This window comes from Desmodus rotundus, chromosome 4, assembly GCF_022682495.2.
Source record: "Desmodus rotundus isolate HL8 chromosome 4, HLdesRot8A.1, whole genome shotgun sequence".
NCBI lineage: Eukaryota > Metazoa > Chordata > Mammalia > Chiroptera > Phyllostomidae > Desmodus > Desmodus rotundus.
In genome coordinates this window covers 128,904,216-128,930,087 of record NC_071390.1, presented here as the reverse complement: position 1 = coordinate 128,930,087, position 25,872 = coordinate 128,904,216, and the positions used below count along the sequence as shown (strand labels likewise).

The following is a 25,872-nucleotide window of genomic DNA, read 5'->3' as shown; positions in this document are numbered from 1 at the left end:
TTCCTTCAAGGTCTGCTTGGGATGCAAGCTGGAAACACCCTCATTTCACACTGTTACACTCTTTCCCTGGGTCTCCATTAAGCACCCCCTCAAAGCAATAGTTAGAGTTGTTGCTATTTTATCTCTTCATTCCCAAAACAACGTGGGCCATCTATTTTCATTCCTCAGAAATTGTATCACTTTACTGAGAGTAGGTAAAAATGTGTACCAGGCCTTTGACAGTATTTCTGGCCTTGTAAAAACATATAGGGAACTACGCACTAATAAAGAGTGACTTATTCCTGTGATACCACATTTCTCCTCCCAAACAAAAGCTTGGATAAGGCCACAATATGAAGAATTTTGTGTATTTTGTTACAACAAACAAATGAATCATATTGTGGGAAAGAGCAAAGGGAAAGGAGAGAAGTGGAGAGAAAGCCAAAGGGTACGTGAGCCTCAGCTCTCGACTTAGGATGTTTCTTCCTTCTTTTGGCAGCTGGAGCAAGGGGGGAATGGAAGTGTAAACAAGATTGGGAGAATGGGACAGGGACTGACTTGTATCTCCCTCGGAGAAACATTTGGCTGTTTGAGTAGCTATTTCGAGTTGTTTTCCTGTTGTATTAGAACATTGACAGATGTTTCACTTTAACTGAGCCAAAGCTCCTTATCCCAATTCTATATGAACATTTTTTATTTTGAATATTTCTATTGCCATAGCCAGATCCAAAGTGTTGAATATTGGAGTAGCTATACAAGTTATAGGGTTGCCCACAGGGAGAACTTCATGTGACTGAGCATAATTATCATCAAATTCAAAAGAGGGGCTACCCCTGGAGATGCAATTAGGGAGAGTCCTCAGCAGCCACAGCTGCAGTGGTAATATTTCAGTTCCTAAAGGGAATGGTAGACATACTATTTATTAGATTATTTTTATAGTGCTTTGAGTTTCTGAAATATTTTCCTATAACAATTCTTAAACTAATCAATTGAATAAGAATAAAGAATGTACACTTTATGATTATTTATCTGTCAATACTGAGGATGTCTTACTAGCTCTACACTCACTAGTAAAAAGGTAATAATACAACAGTATGATAACTCTTGCAAAGGCTTTATGCAAACTGTGTTCTTCATTTACTCAACAGGAAGGCATTATTACGTGATCACGACGGGGTGTCATGAAAGGATTTTTTAACACACCCCTTTTTTCCCTCCTTTCATACATCATGCCCCTGCTTCTAGTCCTGATGTGCTAGGAGAAGCCCAAAGGACATTTTGAGGTTTTAGAGCTTGGACAACATATTTAAAAGAAGAGAGATTTGAAAAGGGGCTTCCCAGCTGGCGTGATTTCCCTCCCCCCACCCCACTTCCTTGCAGGGACTTTAGGCCACGTCCAGAGACAGTTCTGACCGTCACCACTTGGGAAAGAGCTATTGTTGCTATCTACTGGGCAGAGGACAAGGATGCCGTGAAACATCGGACAATGCACAAGACAGCTTCCTGAAACAATTGTCTGGCCCACAATGTGAATAGCACTTAGGTTGAGAGACCCTAAGATAAGAAGGGGTTCTGAAGATAAGAAAAGGTTTTGCTGGTGAGGGGCTGAAGTGGATTGAAGGATGGGAGGGGGTCATGACAGAGTGGGTCCTGGTGGGCTCCAGAGAGGGGGGGCCCGGTGTTCTCTCTCCCAGAAGAGTGTTGGAAAAATAGTAAAACCCCAAATAAGTTTGTGAGATCTGATAAAAAGCTAAAGAAATCTGGGCAAAAAAGGCTTCAGATCACCTCACAGAACACGGAAATATGCACCAGCAATGACATGGAAGAGACGTAATGATTCATCTCTTCTCGGTCCTTTGCCAGGAGCTGCGGAGAGAGCCATGCACCTGAGGGCTTTGGACAGATAGGAACTGTGGACATAACATGGATGCCAAGCAGAAAATTGATAGTGATGTCCAAGGGGTTACCCTATGATTTCAGTTCTGTGTCTACCTCCTAACTTAGAAATTATCCTAACTTAGAAAAGGAAAGAACCTACTATCAAGTGAGCTCATGTGTCCACCACCCGGGTGGAATAGGATTAAGAATAGGAAGTGAGGTAGACTACAGAAAAATAGATATATTTCTTGTATACTTGTGCTTATAGAATAACATTTTATCTACTTCACCATATATTCTGTTACTTAATTGATGTTTTATTTGAAAATTAAGCTAATGATAATAAATGTTATCCATTTCTTCAAAAATTACCCATAATCCTTTAGCGGCTCCACAGACCCCAGATCTTACCATCCTTTGCCTGCATGTACAGGTGTGCACATCTCAGGTAACAAGTGGAGGGAGTGAGTTCTGCAGTTATCAGTAATTATGTTTTTGGGTAGAGTTCTTCTTTGGGACTCGAAAAGTTGCCTACTATTTCCATTGAGATGTTTATTGGTAACCATTAGCATAGGTTGTTGTATCTCTAAATTAGGGTGGCTTTTCATTACCAAAGAATAAAAGTCTAAAGTAAATCATGAGCTTTACTGCCTACTCTGTGTGTCTGTTGTAATATCAAAACAGATTCCTGAACAACCATAGCATTTTAATAGCCAATAAAATGGTGATTCAGAAGGTTAAATACCCACAGCCACAAACCACTAACATATGAATATTTTAGTTATCTGGAAGTCCTATTTTTTAAATATACATAAAATTAGAAAACGAACGTATTGTGTAAAAATCAGTTAGTCTCTGACTCTTCCCTGAAATGTCCAAGGCCATTCATTGTTTTCAAAAAATGCTCTTCTAAAGATTTTCAGAGTTCAAACGGATTTGTTATAATGACTTTAAACATTCTTTGGCATTTGCTTTCTTTGATGTCATAATGCTGAAGAGAATTTTTGCCAGTATGCATTCTATTGCATTGCCTCCAGTTCACTGATGTGCAAATCCCAATGTGTCTGACGTCAGCCATGCTTGTGGCCACTCAACCAGATTCCTTGGGCTGTGGCCTGGTCTCTGGAGTGGTTATATCTATTGTCTAATAGCTGGTTCAAGTGTGTCTACATGTTTTATTTGATGAATTATGTGGACATAGGCCTTGAGCAAAACCAGATTAAAGACATGGACTATACTGTGGTTGATTTGGTAGATTCATGGAAATAGCAGAAAATGTTGAAAATACTGAATCAGCAGCACAGAACAAAACGTAGCGATATAATCCATAACACCCCACATAAAATCTGTAGTGAGTTTTCACTCAATACAAAGTGCTGAATGATTTTTTAAAGTATTTTTATTGATTATGCTATTACAGTTTTCCCAATTTTCCTCCCTTTATCCCCCTCCACCCTGTCCCCAACCCTCCAGCAATCCCCCCTTAGTTCATATCTATGGGTTACACATATAAGTTCTTTGAGTCCTCTGTTTCCTATACCATTTTTTATCTCTCCCTGTCTATTTTATGTCTACTAATTATGCTGCTTCTTCCCTGTACATTTTCCCCCCTACTCCTTCCCCCTCCCCACTGAACTTCCTCTGTGTGATGTCCATTTCTCTGATTCTGTTGCTGTTCTAGTTATTTGCTTAGTTTTTGTTTTTGTTGTTTTCCTTTCCTTTTAGGCTCATTTGTTGATAGTTGTGAGTTTGTTGGCATTTTATTGTTCATATTTTGATCTTCTTTTTCTTAGATCTTCTTCATTTATAATACATATTTTCATACTCCTTTATAAATTACTATAAAATTCTGATCTCTAAGTGTGAAAATATGTATTATAAATGAAGAAGATACAATGAATTCAGTTCTTTGTAAGCACTGAAACCTTAAATGAAATGAATTTATACCTGAAACTAATACAAAATAACACTGAATGTAGACTATAGTTGAAAAAAAATGAAAATAAATAAAATGAATTTCTGTACAGAGTGTAATACTAAATTCTATCCACAGAGACAGATAGGTTCTCTTTAGAATATGTTTATTGTCTACTTTTCATAAGTCACGAAAACTTGGAAATAAAAAGATATGTTTTTTGTCATTCAAGAGTTCACAATCAAGAGTGAGAGAGACATTTTATTATTATGTTGCAAGGAATGACAAAATTACTGCAAATAGAATTACATAGTTAATAGCCCTATTTATAAAATGGAGAAATTTAATATTGGGTAAATTAATATTATCCAACTCTTAAGGCTATTGTGATGATTGCTTGTATTATCTTAAGTGCTCAAAATAATGTTTGATGCATATTACATATTACCAAGTGTTAATGCTTGTTATCATTATGAAGACTCTACTTGTTCCTTTGTTCCCTGGTTCTTGTACGGCAGTAGCTACCATTAAGTGCATGCCTAGTATGTACCATATAGTTTACCCCAAGTAATATTTTATTAGTTCTTCCAATATCTCTATTGAAGTGTCTATTATCAATCCTGATTTACAAAAGGGAAATGTAATGTTCAGAAATCCAATAATTTACCCAACTTCAGCTCTAGTAAATCCAGAGCTGAAATTACATCTATGCTTGTAACATAGATGTTGGTAACATCTATGCTACCAACGCACACAGATTACCACAGAGAACATAGATGAAATGGCTTAGTTCTTCAGGAGTTCTTTTCTTTTGGAGATTGGCTCTTTCAACCCATTTTGCTCCCCTTCAGATCAAAGAAAAACCTCAAAATAGAGACTTACTATAACTTGTAGGGCCCTGGGAAAATATGCAAGGTCAATTCAATGCATTTATTTTTACTTTTTTGTTTTTTTAATTGTATTTTTTCCATTACCATTTTGTCCCCTTATACTCCTCCCCTTCATGCAATCACCAAACTGTTGTCCATGTCCACGAGTCCTTTTTCCTTTGTGCTCAATCCCTCCACCCTCTACTGTCTCCAACACCTTAGCTGTCATCCTGCTCACTATCCATGAGTCTGTCTCTATTTTGTATATTTTTTCAGTTTGTTCATTAGATTCTACATATGAGTGAAATCATGCCGTAATTTTTTTCTCTGACTGGCGTATTTCACTTAGCATGATGTTCTTCAGGTCTATCCATACTGTCGCAAAGGGTAGCAAAGTGGGAATAGAAGGAATATACCCAAACATAACAAAGACCAGTTATGACAAACCTACTGCCAGAATCATACTCAATGGGCAAAAACCACAAGGGCTCCCCTTAAGATGGGGAACAAGACAGGGAGGTCCACTTTTACCTCTCTTATTCATCATAGTACAGGAAGTCCTAGCCATAGCAGTCAGACAAGAAGAAGAAATAAAAGACATCCAAATTAGAAAAGAAGAAGTAAAACTGTCTTTATTTGCAGATGGCATGCTACTGTACATAGAAAATCCCAAAGATTCCAACAAGAAACTACTAGAACTGATAAAGGAATTCAGCAAAGTAGCAGGATACAAAATTAATATCCAGAAATCAGTTGCATTTTTATATGCCAATAATGAACTAAAAGAATAAATAGAATATTCTAAAAGAATATTTTTCAAAAAGAATAAAATACCTAGGAATGAACCTAACCAAGGATGTAAAAGACCTGTACTCAAAAAATTATAAGACACTGAAGAAAGGAATTGAAGAAGATACACATACGTGGAAGCACATACCATGTTCATGGATCAGAAGAATTAACATCATTAAAATGCCCATACTACCCAAAGCAATCTATAGATTCAATGTAATTCCTATCAAGATTCCAATGACATATTTCACCGAACTAGAACAAATATTTCAAAAAGTTATATGGAACCACAAAAGGCCCCACATAGCAACAGTGGTCCTGAGAAAGAAGAACAAAGTTAGAGAAATCATGCCACCTCATAGCAAACTATACCATAAGGCTACAGTAATCAAAACAGCATGTTCTGGCATAAAAACAGACACATAAATCGATGAAACAGAATAGAGAGCCCAGAAACAAACCCACACCTTTATAGTCAATACATTCTTCTACTATTTCTTCCCTTTCTACAGCCAGCTTGTAGAAAAGACTGTATTTCTAGCCCTTCGTGAATAGAAAAAAAATTATTTGAGCATTGTGTTTCCCACATTCAATGCTTTGTAGAAAAACTTGTATTTCTGGGTGAATCATGTCACATTTAGAAAACATTATTAATGATCTCAATTCATTCCAAAGTACTGAGCAATCAGGAAAGTAGTGGACAAATGCGATCTGTGAGGATCAGTGCTAAGTGAAGCTAGAGGGTTGAGGCACGCTTTGCTGGGCCAGGGAGTCCGCTCATGGCCCTGTCCAGCCTACCCTTCCTCAGTTTCCTCCCTGTACATTTCTCAATGTAAACTAAATATGATTAAATTAGATTTTTAACAATACTCAGCTCTCTTATTGAATGGGAAGCTGTATTTTTATTGTGTTAAAACCTAAATATGTGTGTGATTATATGTATGTGTGTATTCATACATGTGTGTGCACATACACATATATATTTAAAGGTAATGAATACCTAAAATTGCTAACTATGTGCCAAGATTGTTCTAGGTATTTACATTTCATTTAATCTTTAAAGCAGCTCTGAGATAGGTATTATTATTATTCCATTTTCACAGATGAGAAAAGTGAGACCTAAAAAATTTTAAGTAAGACACCCAAGACCATAAGGCTAGTAAAATAAATGAAATTGAAAAGCTAGTAAAAATGAGAAGCAAGACAGCCAAACACTGATCTTGAGTTTTTACACATTATGTTAGACTACTTCCTATGTTCTTTAGAAAGTCTGGAAAATAATGAGAAATAAATGTCACCCATAATTATACTGCCAAGAAATAATCATTGTCTATATTTTTAAAATTTTGTGTACATATAGAATATTATGCTGGTGCAAAATATTCATATTTTTATTGATATATCATAATGCACAATTCAAAATATTATGAAGTGCTTGCATATTATTACTTCATTTTCTATGGGAAATTGGTATTTAACTAATTCCCTGTTTTTAAGAATATACATTGCTCTCATTTTTTACCATAAAAATATTACAGTGATATTTTGTGTTTAAAATTCTTAGGCAATTATTTAAGATTATCTTTTAGGATGTATTTCTAGAAGTTTAATTCCTATGCCAAAGACATGATTTTGTTTTAAAGCTTCAGACTTTTCTGAAGGAAAATTTATTCAGAACTTCCTGCAAGACTTCCTGTCTATTCTTTCTGCCTGTGGACCCCTTGTTTACTCTTCTGTAGTGGCTTGTAACCCCAAATAATTCTGAATTTCCAGTCATTTAAAGGACAGCTTAGTTTCCAATATAGGTTATTTTACCCCTTAAATGCAGGCTTTGGGTTCTTTAGTGCTTTCTGGACCCAGAGATCTCTCTGTGCTGCCACTTACCCCAGAAAGTCTGGCTCTCCTTGGATTTTCCCAGTCTCTATCTCCAGGCTTTCACATTGTTTCGGCCTCACAATATTATTCAAATGTAGATTCTACTTCCTGGTTCAAGCTAGTTCTATTATTTCCTAGCTTCTCCGGTGGCTGAAGGCTTTGTTTGGGAGGGCAGGGTGGAAAGAGGGAGTCTGAACAAACAGTCCCTGTATTTGAGAACAGCTACATGTCCTCCTCCTAAATTCACTGACTAGCCCGGAGTGCTGGGCTCTGTGGTTAGGCTTTTGCTTGGAATTGTTACATAACATATCATGTCGAGGCAGGAGGGAAAGGGAAAACCTCCCAATGCACAAAAATGTCTCACAGACGTGACCTGAATAGGAGCCCAGATCCTAAAGATAAGTAGGGCTGGGAATAGTCTCAGCACCATTAACTCAACACTTCGCAAAGTCACTGTGAAGAGATAAGATCTCATTTCCAGTAGCACACCGGGTGCTACATTCACATTGCAAGCAAAAGATAGGATAACACAAATTAGTTAGCTGGCAGACAAATCTCAATTTTGTAATGGAACGTATAGGAAGAGCTCACTGAGTTGCAAAGAAGACAACAGTGGGAACCTTCTGAAGACCATCAAAGACCAACTGTATTGTCCATGACAGCTTCCCATTTAGATGAGATATTTGTTCCAGCCTTATGAATACAGGGATCAAAGGAAGTAGAATCCTGTGAATCAAGTTCAGGACTAGGAAATAGGAATCAGAACACCTGGGGTCTAATTTCAGCCTTGACAAGGACTTTACATATTTGGACAAGTTACTTTAACTTTGGTTTCTCAATAGCAAGCGTCTATTATGAGGAAAATTACATTCTAATAGCAAGTGCTGGCTATGAGGAAAATTACAAGCAACCCATCCAGCTCAAGTTCATTTGGAGAACAGGTGAAAATAAAAATAAGTCACTGTTCAACTCACAACCCATGTCATCTTTTAGATGTATGCACGTGTGTTTTAATATTGTTTCATTTTTTAAATTTATTTTTAATTACATGTATGTCTTAACATTCATATTTATAAGGTTTTTAAATAATGGAAAAATTGTTCTGATATTGTAGCATATAAGAGTTAAAATCATTCTAAAATGTTGGTCAAATATAAATATTCTAAAATGTTGGCCAACTCTAACAGAGAACAAAGTCTTGTAAAAACATTAATTGGTGACAGCACATCTCTTAGATTATTCATTTATGAAAAGAAGAAAATCACAGACTCATTCTGTCAACCATATGTTGACAGATCTTTGGAATCGTGGAAAAGGAAGTTGTCTTTCTCAAAACACTGTTTAACATTTATCTCTACTTACTAGTAAAATTTCTTAGCAAAGAAAGTGTCCTGGTGGGGCACCTGTCATTAGGGAAGAAAATCGAGTGATGATGAGATAATTCAGTAACAGGCAGCCAAGGGCCTGGAAGGCTTCAGAATTCACTAAAACAAATATGGATTGATTGTCTATGACCAAAAACTTGACCACGGATAAGAAAAACTAGAACATAAAATGGAATCAAGTGTAGAATTTATTTTAATGTAAAACCAAACAGACTAAGTAAAATATATTATAAACACCATTTTGTAACGAGATTTTAGAGCAGAAAGTTCCTTGGAAACTAATGCATTATACAGCTTATCAAAGAAGCATGCTATTAGCAATAGAGAGAATCTTTTCATTTCTAGTATCAGAATTATTATTCTAATGTGAAAGAAAAAGAGAGCCTATGTTAATAGATCTCTAAGGATCTAGTAAACCAGTACATGAAAAATACACTGAAAAAGGAAATTCATGTATTTCCGCTTGACAGAGGAATCAGATAATATGTTAGGCTGCAGGTCCAGGTTTGCAGTTTGTGTCATCAGTTTCCAATTTATACAACTAGGTTACATTCTAACATTTTCCCATCCAATGTGGTTTGTTAGTATCCAAATGTTTTTCTCTAGAAATAGTGTTCTAAAGGATGGATCACTTCACCGAATAACCCTTGTCCTGGCGGCCCCAACACACACACCCCCTTACGCTCTTTCTATTCCTAAATGTGAAGCAACATAGTGTAGCACAGGTTTGGGGAACAGAACGTGGAAATATCCACCAGCAATGGTTATGGGCTAAATTAGTGGCCTTAGGAAATTCACTTAATTTCTATTAACATCATTTTACTCATTTGAAAATGGAAATAATAATGACTTTTCTCATAGGGCGGTTAGTTATGAGCATAAAGTAAGGCAAGGTAAGCAGATGCTCTTTGACACTGCCATACCCTGCAACATGTTAGTTAGTCATGTACTCCTGTACTCCTTGGTCCAGCTGCTCTTTGGATTTAATCACCCTGTGGCAACTTTGTGGGAAACTGAGTGCTGTTTATAATGTGTCTACGGAGGGAAGTGCATTATGTGGCAAGAGGGGCTGCAGTAGATCAAATGGTATAAAGTCCCCAGCTGTGGTGCTGTCAGCCAGCCATCTAGCTAACAGAAATATTTCTTCACTGCCTCTCCTCCCCTTTCCAGCTGTAGTGATCACTGTGTCCAAGAAAGCAATATACTGTGTATCTATTCTCGCTTCTCCGGTGGGCTCATAACCAGTGTTCACCATATTATCCTCCTTATTTTCCTAACTGCCTTGGCTTTGTTCTCCACTTGTTTCATGTATATGAGATTTGTGTCTTTTATTAGATTTTAAACGGTGTGAAGGCAAGACCCATATTTTGCATCTGTAGACTTGGAGTACACAGCAAAACTCTAGGAGCAAAATCGATGCTTGAAAAATGCTAGGTGGAAGGCAGGAGGGCACTTTCCAGGTGATGAGAATGCTTTCATAAAGCTAGATGGTGAAAAGGGCTTTGTTGCCTCCGAGGGGTATTAGCAAGATTGTAAGGATTGCATTGAGCAAGAAGGAAAGGCAGAAGATCCAAACCACAGGAAGGAGTGGTAATGACTAGATAAAAGATCCATGAGCAATAGCCCAGCATGAAGTTCTTGAGAAGCAAGTCATTTGATAAAAATTTTAAATAAAAGCAGCTTCTCAAGAAACAGAGAAGTGCCATATATCAGAAGATTATAAAAATACAGTTTTTAAAAAATGGGAAAAGAAGATAGAATCTGGTAGGAAGTTCATTTTCAGGAGAGTATTCTATACTGAGTAAGTCTAAGAAACGGAAGTCATTCAGGCTGCAGGGTAGATTACTAATTCATCTCATTTGTCATCCGAACCACCTACACACGAGAGATAATTATCTCTGCTTTCCGAATTTTGAGTTGTGTTGGCTCAGCTAAAGTCTCAAATCATAATTACAAAATCTAATATTTTTGAATATGTGCTATGTGCCAGGACTATTTCACCTGCTTTGTCTGGATTATAATATATTTAAGTACTACATTAATGTAATGATTTAGGAACTATGAAGGAAACTGCAGCTCAGAAACTTGAAATAACCTGCCCAAGGCTGTACTTCTCACAAGTGGTGGAGCCAGGGTTTGAACTCAATGGCCAGTATTCCTAAACTAGCTTTCTTAACCTCTGTCCACAACACCTCCCCAATACTTTTTTTTTAAAAAGCTTATTTATCTAGGTGGTCTAATTCTGTGTGTTTTCATGGGGGAAAAAACATTTCCCTCTAAATTAATATACATGCCGTCTCCTTCCCCCAGTTCATTAACATCACCCCTTATACTATAACCCCCTCCACTGCCCTGTCTGTTGGTCCTTCCATCTTGCCTTACTTTTCGTCTTTATTCAGTGGAGAACCTTGCACAATGGCTCACTGCCCATCAGTGGTCTTGGCTAATTTCTGTTAGGTGTTAGTGGGAGTCAGATAGCAAGAGGTCTGGCAAGTGAAGGGGTCGGATTAGTTTGGTTCGACGTTTGTCCTTTTCTGAAACCGAGAACTCATGATGCAAAACAGTGCCTCTTCTCCTGCCTGTCTTCTCACCAAGATTGTCTTTGGGACTAGATATGCCCAGGCTGAAGTCAAGGCGTGTGCCTTTCATCTCTCAGAGCAGATATGAGAGGGAGCCCAGAAATGATGGGGGGTGTGCAACTGCTACTATGTGCTTACTGTGTACCAGCCTGGTTACTTTGTGCAAATTATTCTGTTCGATCTTCACAGCAGCCCTCAAGTGGGAAGCATTCTAATTATCTCAGGCGGAAACGGAGTGGGCCTAGTTTTAGAAAAATGCCCTCATTCTTGCTGTCTTAAATGACAGAACAGGAATTCATTCTTAGTTTGTGTGATTCCAATGTCAATGCTCTTTGCACTGTATCGACTGTATCTCAAGGGCTGGGAGTTATCAGGGGTAAAGAATTATGGGACTGCAAGCTCCTTGCATGAATGCATTTTGAAAATAAAATCTGTCCTTTTGGGAGCTATCACTAGGCTCTTCGCTGAACACTTTGCATGTTATCTAAATCAATCCCTCTTAACTCTAGGAATTGTTAATGAATATGAATAAATGTACGAATACATAAATGAAAGTGTGGAATCCATGTTTAGTTTTGAGGGGATAGCAGGAAGTTCTAAGTGTTATTGAAGTACATTAAATCTCATAGTAAAATAAAAATTATTTCTGTATTGCTGTGTGTTTCAGAAAGAGTGCAGCAATATTTTCTGTTTTGATAAAACTGAACAATCGTTCAACAAGGCGTTGATGCATAGTTGTTGCTTAGTGGGGAAGATAATAAAGTTGGCCTTTTATAAAGATAGAGAGCATGTTTTTCAAGGCTTTTTTGAACATAACTCAAAAAATTGACATTAGATCTAGACTCCACGATCTTCTTGTTACAATTCCTTTCTAACTGAATGACCAACGGTGTACAATTTCTCTTTGAGGTATATTTAAGAGTAGCAGAGGGAAATTCTCATTCTGATAATGTTTTAAGTCACTGCTCTTCTCTCTTAGGACATACCGTGTATATTTCCTGGTTCCTTGCCTTTGCTTTTGCACTCCACTCCGTCCGAATTCTCTTCGTCTTCCTCCCATGCCCCATCCACCACCTCGCACCCATGTTCTCAGTCACAGAGGTCCATCTTAACTGTCTCATTCTTCACAAACTCCTCAGAAAACGAACTAATCCTGGTGTTTAGGCCTATATCATAGCACTTTCCCCAAGCCATCCTAGTCTCCATTAAATTCCTTTAGCATGCCAAGCTCTTTCCCATGTGAGGGCTTTATGTTTTCAGTTTCCTCTGCCTGTGTGTTAGGCACCTGGGGGAAACTGTGATTTGTTTTCTCTTTCACTCAGACTATAACTGCCTAGTGAGAAACTACATTTCCTGGTCGCCCTTTCATCACGGTGTAGCCTGTTACAAAACCGAAGGGATATGGGTGAGAATGATGCACTCATTTAACCCCCTCAACACCATATAGAGAAGGCACTGATACCATCATTATTCCACTTCACAAGGAAGACAAGGCTTGCAAAGTTTTAGAGGCCTACTCTAAAACAATGAAAAGTTTATACTTTCCAGCTGAGATTCTTCTACGCCCATATATTTCTGGTGATTTTGGTTTGCAGGAATCAAGTGCACAAAGTCCAGACAGTTCTCGGACTTCTGTAATTGAGATCCATGTCCAAGGCAGGCCAGTGCCATGGCAGCGTGTCTGAACATCCAGCTGACCTTCCTATATAAGGGCTACTTCAGGTCATCTGTTTAAAACTCTTCCTAGAGGTCCAGCCCCTTGCTGGTTGGCAGTGGTGGCAGTGGAACAACTGTAGAGGTCCACAGGTGAGGACGACAGAACCACACTTTCAACCTGACCGCTCCGTGACTTGACTGAGCAGAGCCTGACTAATGACCTGGGGCTGTTAAGTGACAAAGAAATAAACTTCTGCACTGGTGAGTCATTGAATTTTAGAGTCCATTTATTAACCATTATCTCCAACTAATACACCCTGAAGCACTTTTCAACTAGTAGTAAATGCTACTGGTATTTCAGGTCTCAGCTTAAGCATTCCTTCCTCAGAGAGACTTTCTGAACCTCTGGATCTGGACAGTTTTTCCTCTTACATCCTAACATGTGACCCAGCGTTTTTCTCTTGGAAATCTCAGCACCATCTAGAACTCTTTTTCACTTTTGTGATTATTTGTTTCTCTCTCTCACTGGATTGTAAGTTCCAGGAGCTCAGGGACCATGCCTGCTTATTCCTCAGCATGAACACGCTGTCTGGCTCTGACCTGACATTCGATAAAGGTTTGTTAAGTAAATGCAGCTCATGGTAATAATTTGGAAAATCACTGCCCTGTATTGAATGTTGAGAATTTGTGAGAGTTGTACTGTTCTGGATACATCACTTCATTTAAGTTTCTCTACGACATACGGAGAAAGCACTTAATAATAATTTACTTGTCCCATTTTTCTAGGATAAAGCAGTTTAGCAAGCTTCAGCCACTTATACAGGGTTGCACAGTTCAAAGCTTGTATTTTCAAGTAGGGGCAGTGCTCTGTGCTCCTGTATCTCTCGATAGCGTGGTTGTCGGGTGCACAGCACCCAGGCAGTTCTGACTGAGGAAGCCAGGATTTGTACTAATTGAGATTCAAACCCTAGTGAATTGAATTGTGACCACACCTTGGTAAGCCAGTTTTGATAATAACAGGCCTGAATGCCCAGCTCTCCTTCCTACGTAACTGCAACACTTACCCTCTTGTCTGTATGTGACTGCAACAGTAATACCGCTTATAACTGAAAAACTACCCTCTAAAGCAGGGGTGCTCAACTTTTTGGCATCTCTGAAATCTGCTTTCAAATTCTGGTATCAAATCAAAAAGCAAGGCTGCATGTTTTTTGCTGTTCACAGGACTGTTTTTAGCCAATGTGTCAAAATGCATAAAATTGTGTGCCTTAATTTGAGCTTGCCATAATTTCAGTTTCATTTGCAATGCTGTTATGGTTTGAAACATGGTATTGGTAAGTTGGGTTTCACCTTGAAGACACACGTGTAATTCATTTAAATGAGTGGTTAAATCCACTAAAAAAAAAAAAAAGCTAAATCTGTAAGCCAGTTTTATCATCAAGTTCCGGCACAAATTTGTTTTTTGATACCATAAATGACTCGATAACATGTCGCAAATCAAAAATCTTTTCAACATTTGGCTTCAACTTCGCCATCTTACTTCTGAAAAGTAAATGATGTTGCCATAGTCAGCATCCGTCCTTTTAAGGAATTCCTGGAATTGGTGATGATTCAGTCCCTTGGCTCTTAACGACATTCACAGTCTTTATGATGATTTGTATGACGTTATCCATTTTTAACACTTTTGAGCATAAATTTTCTTGATGTACTATGCAACAATGCTTCATTGAACATGACTTTTGGGCTACGATTGCATCATCTACTAATTTTACACGATGGTGCCCCGGTGATGGTAGGTGAAAGAGAGGGACTTGTGAAATGATCTTTTAAGAGGTCCTGTCTAACACGGTGACATGATGGTGGATACAAATGGTGTCGGAAGAATTCAAAGTATAAATATCCCGTTGCTGACTGAGACTGACTGTTCAGTCTGAGCCACTGTGACTTTTTTATATGTTTAGGGAAATCCACTGGGCAAAAGCAGTGAAACCGTGAAACTTCACTTAATTCACACCACAGCTAATGGATTCATCATATTAGGCTGTTAGGCCTCAAGTCAGTTAGAATTAGTCTTTGGGCTTAAGAGTTTGCATTCCTTCTGCTCAAAGAAGCCTGGTTTGATAAAGAACTCAGATTATTATATATATTTTGGTTTGCCAAACTTTCACACTTGGCATAACATTTGTCTTTGTTTGGGCAAAATAAGCACCATAGCATTTAGAAGAAAAGGGAACAAGAAAACTAGGGAAGGACCTAGTAGATTCTAGACCAGTGGTTTTCAAAGTGTGATCTGGGGACCCTAAGGAGACCCTGAGACCCTTTCAGGGTGTTTGTAAGGTTGAAAGATTTCGCAACACTAAGATGTTATTTGCCTTTCCCACCCTGATTCTCTCAGAGTATGTAATGGAGTTTTTCAGAGAGTGTATGATTATGACGATCTCATGGTTCTGATGGTTAATGGAATATAAATTGTATTTAAAATTTTCTTTTAAATTCTAAGAAATAAATATTATTAGTTATAATTCATATTTTTAAGAAAACTCTTGGGGATCCTCAGTAAATTTTAAGCATTTTATGGGTCTCAAGAACAAAACATTACTGGTCTAGATAATACTGTTCCAAATAATAAGTTCCAAAAATATCAGTCTTGAGTCTGACCTAAGACTATTAGGATTAGTTCTGAATGTTTGGTGTTAGACAAAATAGTCATAGGTTCTTTCTGTTTGGTCCTAAAAGTGCAAAACTATTACACAATGCTAGAAACATCTTGATTTTCAGAATAAAGACTTTCTTTATCAACCTATTATTCCTAAAAGTAAAACTGAATTTCTGATAAAGCACATTATAATACTTTAACCTTAACAGATTTTGCAAAAATGCTTTTAGCAAAAAACTGGCTCATTTCTGGGATTTTCTAAATGTTCCTTCTGGCAATATCTGATTCTGGATGATTTTAATGCGGAAAACTCAAAAAAGGTTCCTCAGATTTTACTGGTATCTGTGGTCCACGTTACCCCTACCTATGTTGTCTTTTTATGTCAGTGCATGATTTTGAGGGACACAAGGGAATGAGAGGAAAGGGAGAATTCCCACTGCAGTGGTAAAGGGTAGAGCCAGTTGGGTCAAACATTTCACCAAGTGCATTTGTTGTGGCTTCTGAAGATTTCCTGCTAGTCATCGGCAAGAGAACTTACAGCTAATCTCTTCACTCTGAGAGTGACCAAGTCTTAATTTCTTCTCTTCTTTTGATACCAGTTCACCTATCAAACCCTTCAAAATTTTTTGTCTACCCAAGCTGAGTGTGTATCCCGACTAAGTGTGACCTTTAAGACCACCAAAGGGAATTTCCTGAGTGTTGTGCCACTGGATGGATCTGTATTCACTTCCAGCTCCCTTCCGGTGCTGAAAAGGGGCTACCACTGAAGGCTGTGGAATACGGAGGACCTTCTTCATATATGATTCTAAGAGAAAGAAGTCATCTCTGTAAATTCATACCAGCCTGACTCCTTCTTGACTGTAAGCCCAACCTCAGAATGAACCAGAAATGGGCACAATTTTTCTATTATTTGTCTGGACCTCATTTATTTACTTCTTCAGCTTTGCTTTGGAAAAACTCCTTAAGAAAACCTCACAAATGTATACTCTGTTATTGTGCCCAGGAACACACAATGCTTGACATCACATGGTAGTCTGACCATGCAAAGGGTTAAGAGACTGCAAGCTCCTTTCATGTGTACTTCTGATAATAAAATCTAACCTTTTGTGAGCCATCACTAGGTGCCAGGCTCTTTGCTGAGCACTTTGCATGTTATCTAAATAAATTCCTCATAGCTCTAGGAAGTAGATATTGTTATCATTTCTAATTTGCTAAGAAAGAGAAAGTCTCAGAAAGATTAAGAAATAATTTACCTGGAATTGGACACCGGGTTATCTGTTTCTGGGTCCATTGCTCTTTCCCTCAAGTGCTTTCTGTAGGCTTAGCACAAACCAGGTATTTTTTGTTCACCTACTTTAGGTTTACTTCTCTCCAATGTGTGTGTGTGTGTGTGTGTGTGTGTGTGAACATTTATGTAGTGCTTATTAATGTCAGGCACTGTTCTAGATCGTTCACTTCAATTACTTCTTTTAACCCATACAACGAAGTTTACACCTTATGAAGTAATTATCATAATTGTCCCATCTTGATTTGAAAAGAGAGGCTCTGTAAAATGTTACCTATATTGTATCACTGCAAATTAATGTCTGTCTAGCACATTGCAATAAATTAAATCCAAGGTCCTCTAAAGAACTCTTAAATAATATTTTAAAAATCATTGCAAGCAGAATCAGTCTTATGTTAAAATTTATATATGGTGTGCACCAAGTCTTGCTCTGGCTTCTTAATAGCATTTTTTCTCTCTTTCTAATTGGTGACTATGACATCTCTATGTTAGAGAGATTTAATAAACATCCTTCCTTTAGGGCCAGTGCAATTCTCTTGCAAAGATGTCAGGTTCAAGGTGTAGTTCAAACTGGTTAAACCATCTCCTATTTCCTGCACTTTTATGAGTTCACCAGCTCCAAACGTCATTCTATCCCCTTAAGGCATTCCATACATTTGTCATGCTTATTCACCTGATCTTTATGGATGGAGATTACTGGCAGTTAAGGCAACAGGAGTTTCTTGTTTTATGCAAATGATTTCCTCCCTTCTCCACATCATTTCACATATTGTTATGAAGTTTGGCATTCGGTCTTGCTTGACCACATCTGAAGAGAATTATGCTCCTTGGGAGCCAAATTTCTTCTTTCCCTGTGAGCTAAAGCTGCCTTATGAGTTGTATGAAGTAGCTTGAGGAAACATGTTTATTATCACAAGCTGAACTAATAATGATGATTAAGTATTCCAGCTGCTGAGCCCTTTAGTTTTGCACATTACTTGATGTTCACTCCAGCCAAGTGGAATGTGAGGGGAAAAGGCTTGGGACTTTTTTTATTGCTCAAGAAGATTCCTGTGGCATGTGAGAAATGTGGGAAAAAAACAAAGTTATTGTTCAGTTGGTTTCTCAAGCAATACTTTGAAATCTTTTTCAATCAAATACATCTTAAGTGCCTGCTTTGTGCAAAGCTTAAACTAATTGCTTCGGGGGATAATGCATGCTACCTGCCATTGAGAATCTAACATGATAAAATCCCGAGTGCACCCATGAGTAGTAGATAGGACAGGGTCAGAGAGGTGATGTGTGGTTTTAAAGAAGGAAGAAACCACATATGTATGAGATAAACAAGAAGAGCGTAGTGGAAACAAATGGCAGAACTTTCAAAACATGGGTAAACTTTTCACAAGTACAGTTGGGATTGAGACTTCTGGTTTCCAGTAATGTCAGCCTAAGCTATTGGGAGTCACAGTCCCACAGAAAATAGATAAAAAGTCTTGATATTTTAAAGTATTTTAAAAGTTGCAAAGCCAAAAATACAATGAATTATTAGATCAAGACTTGAAGAAAATCAGGAACTCAGAAAATAAGTGGAGCATGGAAGAACCCTTTTTTCTTAAGGAGATTTGTTAATTCCCCAAAATATGAACTTTAATTTTGATCTCCCACATATGACCAGTCTAATAGAAAACTGCCTTCAAAAAGTTCGTAACTCAGGAGGATGCACAGACAGAATAAAAAAGAAGCACGTGTAAACTAGCCCTCAACCATATTTCACATTGAATGGCTAAGTCCAGGTCATATTAAACCTCAAACTTTAAGATTTAAGGTGGGCTTGGACTGGTGGTGATTTGGAGCACAAGTCGACTTGCAGAAAGAATGAGCAGCTGACAGGAACTCAACATCAAGTTCAATATGCTTTATTTACTGCCAATAAGTATATGACTACATCCATGTAGAAACTGTGTGTGTGTGTGTGTGTGTGTGTGTGTGTTGGTGGCACTATAAAATGATACTTGTAGCTTTTACCTTTTTTAAAAAAAACTGGTGCCATTAATGACAAGGAATCTGTCTGCTTTTGTAACTTTCTCAGACTAATATACTGGGTGAATATTTAAGTCAAAAATATCCTGTTTACACATCTTTCTCGCCATGAAATAGTTTCTTTCATAGTATTCAACATTGAGTAGTGAGCCCTTTCAAAGAATTTCTATTTTCAAAATGTAGTAACCATGGATCATTATCCTCCGAGAACTTGTAATAAAAAAGCAATTTTCCTTGGAGGGCATGCCAGACACTCTCCCTCAGTTATTTGGACTACTGTGGCATGTCACTCGTCTGGTGCACCGAGGCTGTAACCAGGATCATTAGCCACTGGAAATATACGAGTATAAAATGCAGAGTATGTTTTTTCTTTCAGTCTCCATTGCTGGATCATTGTCAATTTTCTGACTCCTAAATGCTGGCCTGGGCCCAAGTCAATCCTGTGGCCTCTTCTCAATGGACCTACCATCAAGACCAAGATGAGTTTATCCAGTCCTGCAGCTTTAATTACCACTTGTGTGCTGATGATGCTTCCACTGGTACCTCCACCTCTCGCCTTTCCTCTGAGCATCTGAACGGATGTGGCAACTGTTCTGCAATTCCACATAGATGTCTAACAGGAATCTCAGATCCTGCTTGTCAAAAAAGAACTTTATTTATCCCCCAACACAAACTTACTGATCCCTCATCTTTATTTAGTAAAAGGCACCCCCATTCACTCAGTTGCTAAAACCAGAACTGTGTTGCCTGCCTTGACGCTTCACTTTTTTCACTCTCTGCATTAAATCCATCGGCAAACCCTGTTGACTCTAGCTTCAGAATATATTACTCATTCGATGTTTCTTACTCCTCCTGTTGTTAACTCCTTAGTACAAGCCACAGTCGCTGTGTGTGCCATATCTACTGTAACAGCCACCAAACTTGTCTCTTTGCCTCCATTTTTGCCCTTCCATCCTCAGTATTCTCTACGACCAGGGGTGTCGAACCTTTTGGAGTCTCTGGGCCACACTGGAAGAAGAGTTGTTTTGGGCCACACATTAAATACACAAACACTAATGAAAACTTATGAGCAATAAAAGGTTTTAAGTAAATTTACAATTTTGTGTTGGGCTGCATTCATAGCCATCCTGGGCTGCATTCATAGCCATCCTGGGCCGCATGTGGCCCATGGGCCGTGGGTTGGTCACCCCTGCCACACTCTAGGGAGACTGATATTTTAAAATGAAACAAAGCCTCTTATTCTCTTACTCTCAGTCTTTCAATGGCTTCCCACTACACTAAGAAGAAAATCTAAAATTTTTTTCCATAGCTGCAAAATCCTTTATTAGAGTCTCTGGCTACCTCTCCAGCTTCATTTTGAGACTTTTCCTCTCACTTATTCCACTGTTTCAACCTTTATTTTCTTATTCCTCCTTATACTTGCCACTCACAGTTTCATTCAGGAACTTTGCTCCTGCTCTTCCATCTGCCAGGAATGTTCTTCCACCAACAGTCACATCACTTCTTCCCTCATTTTAATATTTTTTCTGTTCAAATGACACCCCTTCTCATAAAAGTTTTTCTGGAATATCCTAGCAATTTCCTTGCCCATTTTTTTTCTTTTATTTTGCCTTATCTTGCTTTTCTAATTTTTTAAAAGATTTTATTTATCTATTTTTTAGAGAGGAGGAGGAGAGGAGGAGAGAAGGAGAGAGGGAGAGAACCATCAATGTGTGGTTGCCTCTCACGCGCCCCCTACTGGGGACCTGACCCACAACCCAGGCATGTGCCCTGACTGGGAATCACACAGGCTACCCTTTGGGTCACAGGCCGGCACTTAATCCACTGAGCTACACCAGCCAGGGCTCATTTTTTAAATATAAATATTAGGCTATATCATAATATAACCTAATATTATGTTATATATTTGTTTATTTGTTATTGTTTTGCCTTCCTTGTCAGCACCACCAAGACAGAGCTCACCAAATACTCAGTTTCTAGAAATCGGCCAGGCAAATGGAGGAACTTCAACATATCTGTTGAATTATTGAATAAATGAATGAATGCAAGAGTGCCAGGTTCTTAGGTTACACAGAATGGAGTTTTTATTTACTAAAAAACTTTAAGCTGGCTTGGTCCCAGTGCTGAAAGAATCTATTTTCTCTCCATTTTCTAGAATCTGGCCTTGCAAACCAGTTAAACTTAAATAAAAGCAGTTGCTTATTCATTTTACATAGCAAGATTACTAACTATCTTCATCCTATTGTATCTGCTATGGTGATAATAACAGAAACTACCTACTTCGTAGGATTGTTGTAGAGATTAAATAACAATATATAAGTTTTGAGAAGCTGGCATATATAGCAAATGCTCAATAATTATTATTTATTGCCATTAATACTACAGTTGTTACTTTAAGTTTGGAGTTTCTTCCTATATTTATTTTAACCAAGAATGGGTTACTCTCATTCCGTGTATCTGGCGTATGAGGGAATTCATTAAATGTTACTGTAGTACTTACTCTGTCCGATATAAACTGCTCTGTTCTCACTTTATACGGAGGTCTGGGGCCACAAAAATAACTGCAAGCTGTGAATAGGCAAAGGCATTCTTAATGATTATGGGAAAAATTCCATTTTTTTATTACCCTTAAAATTTTTGTGAAAACATTAAAGTCCCTCTTATTATCAATTATTAATGTATAGGGAAATAAAAATAATGAAACTAAAGCTTATTTAGTACCCTGTAATTTTAAATATTATAAACAGTACGAACATATTTTCTTTCTTTGTAAAAAGCTTTTTAGGAGTAGCTGAAACAGGGCTTGTCTTCTCATCGTGCAGCTAACTTTTTTCTACACCGTGGCTGTTAGCTCCCTATCCAAATTTGAATGTGCATTTAACATTCTGTCCTTTATCTATCCTCTGAAGTGACTTTATTTTATTAATTAATTAATTTATGTCTGCTTGCATCAATTCCTTTGAGATATCCTCATCCTTTTCATCACAGCCGCTGTCCTCATTGATGTCCATAAGTTCACCTTCGCTAAGTTCCTCTGGCTACATCACAGGGATTTCTGCAAAGGCAGCAGTGTCAACACTCCCAGGGTCTGCTACTTCTTCTAGAAGTCCATTTATATTTGACTTGAATTTCATGTCCAGATTTATCATTTTTCACTTAATTTGCTGCACTTTGTTCTTTGTTGGCCAATTCCCTCTTTTCATGATCCATTTTGGGAAATATTGCATGTGTTTTTCCTACAGGGAACACAGGGAGGCATCCCAGCTCCCCTTGTGGCTGTCTGTGTGTGCACTAATAGCAGACGTGCAGTGACCAATCACACAGACAGACTTTGTAGGAAGTGCTGTGATTAGTTACTGATCTCAATGTCCATCTGTTATTTCCATGGAGACTTTTACAATTGCTTATAGTTGATGATAGTAGCTTAAACCAGGGAAACAGTAGTGAGAAGCTGAAGGTGGTCAGATTCTACATATTTTTAAAGGTGGATACCACGGGGTTTCCTGACAAAAATAATATGCAACGTGTGAGTAAAGGGAAGTCAAGAAAACCTTAAAAACGTTTGGCCTGACCAATTGAAAGGATGAAGTTGGTGTTGACTATTTCGGAGAGAGTTGTAGGCAGGTCAGGGTGTTGTGCATGTTAACTCTGAGACATCTATTAGCTATTCAAGTGGAGATGTGGAGTAGGAAGTCAGATATACAAGCATGGAGTTCAGGAGAGGGTTCCAGGGTGGAGTTATACGTTTGGGAGTGATTGACCCATAGATGATATTTAAAGACATGAGACTGGCTGAAATCGAGATTTATTCTTTTTCTCTTCCTCTGCTTTGAATTTCTCTTCTCCTCTTCTCATTCTGCTGCTTCTGTATTTTCTAGAATTAGAACAGCAGAGATTAAAGAGAAAGAGAGCAATGTTTTTCTTTTTACTTAATTGGTACTGTTTGTGGTTCTTTCTGGGCTGATACTGGCTGGTCACGCATTATTTCACAGCAGGCTTCACATTAGCTCTTCATGAGCATGTTGGTTACTTCTCTAAATATTCTTAGACAAAATACTCTGCGCCTTTCTATTCCTTGATGGCGACCAGGCGGGATACAGACTCCACCTAACTTCTTATGAGACCCTCTCCCAGACCTCTCTCCCCATGGCACTCCACCTTCCACTTCCTTCTGCTGCTGTTTTGTTGATTTAACAGGAGAGCCCTTTGTAATGTCTCTTAAAGATGACTTATGCCATTATACTTATAAGTAAAATTTTTATACATGGTAAAACAGACTGGAAGGAGATATACTAAAATGATGGCAGTAGTTATGTTAATATACTTAGACTCAAGTATTTTCTCATCTATTATCTAAAATATGTTATAATGTGGTTAAAGGTCTTTTTCAGTGAAAAACTATAGGTATATAGCATTTTTGTATACAAATGCGTATCATATATTTTGTATACAAGTATGTATATGGTCTTTTTGTGTAAAATACAAAATATTGAGGTACATAGATATATATTTAATATAAAAATATTATATTTGGTATTTACTTGTATATACACACACAAACATAAATGTATATAATAAACACACACACATACACTTATGTTTAAAGTTTAAAGTTACATTTATTCTTCCCAGAAGATGACACTGCCATAATATATTAATCCATTTTAAAACGTGAACTACTTTAAAACATTCCCAGTTGAAAGATCTTTTAAATGAGGGTTCATTATTCTTAGATATGACGTATGCGACGCACTCATTGAGAAGGCTTTGTTCCAGCACTCTGAAACTAGAGATGTATGTTTAGGAGAGGGGTGGACAGTAGGAGGCGGCTTTATATTTCCTTATCTCAATAAATTCCTATTTAGCATATGTGGGGGGGGTGGTAAAGGGAATCCAGCAGGGTTTTTTGTTAAGATAAAAAGATGACTGTAGAAAATATTTTGAAAAATTGAGTTATCAGGCTTAAGGTGCATCTCCTGGAGGAAGGAAAACTTACTTTCCAACACAACCCTGCCAAACAACTATAAGGCATTAATTAATGTATAATGATGAAGACAATAAGAATAATAGGAATTAAGCTTTGCAAATTGTTGAGTGTGTAGAAAAAATAAATGATATATACATCTTAACCAAAAGGAGTAAAAGGATGAGTTTTAAAAATATTAGCATGAATAATAATAATAATAACAAATAATCACTACCATTTACTAAAAGCTTGTTATATGCCAGGTGCTTATGTTAGCATTTTATATGTATCTGTTCTAACAGTCCTGTCAGTGGTGGTGTGGGGGTAGCTACTATTTTTCTTCTTATTTTACAGAGGGATAGACTGAGTCTGAGAGAGGTTTAGTAATGCTACCAAGGCACACATGTGTACACACGTGTACACATACCTGAATTAAGGGAAAGATATACTCAGTTCTTAGACTGGAAGAGTCAATATTATAATTATATCAGTTTTTCCCCAATTAATCTAGACTATAAATTATATTACATTATTATATTAATCTATTTGTCTGTATTAATTTAATCTATAAGTATATCTTCAATAATACAAGTATTTTCATTTTCATTGGAATCTGGCAAATTGATCCTGAAGTTCACGTGGGAAACAAACAGTGGAGAAGACGCCATGGAGCCACTAAACCTGGAGAGTTACAAGGGAGGCTAAACTCCACCGGATACTGAAGAGTATAAAGGGATAAAAAATGTTAATGTCTTTCTGTAGTACTTATGCTGTGATTCCACTTTTCAATATGATTAAGGCCATAAGTATGTTCATGGCTTTCCTAACTAGTCACATAATAATCATCTATATATCTGGTAACATTGCTGTTCTTTTCTTTTAATTTATTTTTATCTAGATAGCATTGACTTACAACATTATGTAGGTTTTAGGTGAATGACATAATGAACTAAATTCTCAGGGAGATTAACTATATGCTAAAGAAAGCATTTAAACCCATGGAAGCAAGGATGAGCAAATAATGGAGTTGGGGACAAATGGTTAACCATCTGAGAAAAAGATAAAGCTGAATGCCATCTGACTCCTTATACCAAAATGATTTCCAGATGGCTGAAACATCTAAATTTGGGGAAAATGAGTTTTGGTATGGGAAAGTGCTATGGAAACAAAACACAAAGAGATGCCATTAATAAACACTTTCATGAATTAACTATACTGAAAAATAATATCTTTGTTGGGGAAAAACTGAAACAAAATTAAAATACAAAGTACAAAATAAGTATTTTGCAATTTATTTTGCAGAAAAAATATTTGTTTTGTACATAAATATCTATTACAAGTAAATGATAAGACCAATAACCAATAGAAAAAATTTCCCAGAAAGTAAAATATAAATGGCTGCAAAAAATTGAAAAGAATACCAACGTCTCTAGAGACATCCAAATTCAAACAACAAAACAGTTTTCACCTAGCACTCTGACAAAGATCAAAAAGCTTAACATGCTGCATTATCACTAGGATGCTCAGAAATAGGCATTTTTAGTCTATTAGACTAAATAGTCTAATTAGTCTAATAGTCTAATAGTTCAAATTAGTGCAAATTTTTTGGAAAAGTTTTAGCAATGATTATTAAACTGTAAAATGCACATATCCTATGACTCAGAAATTTCTGTTCTGTGCATTTATCCTACAGATATACTTGCAAAACATGTACAGAAAAATAAATATATAAATATTCACTAAAACTTTATTTATTGTATAAAAAAATTAGAAACACCTAAATATCCATCTGAAGAAACTGGTAAACTAACAATGGTACATATTTGCAATAAAATATCCTACTTCCACTCTGCATCTTGAATGAGTAAGTGAAGAAAGAAAAAAGGGAGGGAGGGAGGGAGGAAGGGAGATGGACTGAAATGAAACCATACTCCCATTGTGTCACAAATATGTTGGTGCATGTTGGTAACCGCCCTGCCTGGTTTCAGAGACTGTAACTCCCCATGGCTAAGGCTGAGTGA

The 25,872-nt window shown here is 37.4% G+C and overlaps 1 long non-coding RNA gene across 2 annotated transcripts in view; it reads left to right on the top strand.

Moving 5' to 3' along the window:
- LOC123478379 (uncharacterized) overlaps window positions 1-25,579 on the top strand; it is a 36,618-nt gene extending 11,039 nt beyond the window's left edge. Inside the window, exon 3 of one of the 2 annotated variants that reach the window (XR_006653571.2) lies at window positions 24,485-25,579. This is a non-coding gene — a long non-coding RNA (uncharacterized lncRNA). Of the gene's footprint in view, window positions 1-19,261; window positions 19,879-24,484 lie in introns of those variants that run through there. The other variant, XR_006653570.2, reaches the window with a different exon arrangement.
- The last annotated feature ends 293 nt before the right edge of the window (window positions 25,580-25,872 follow it).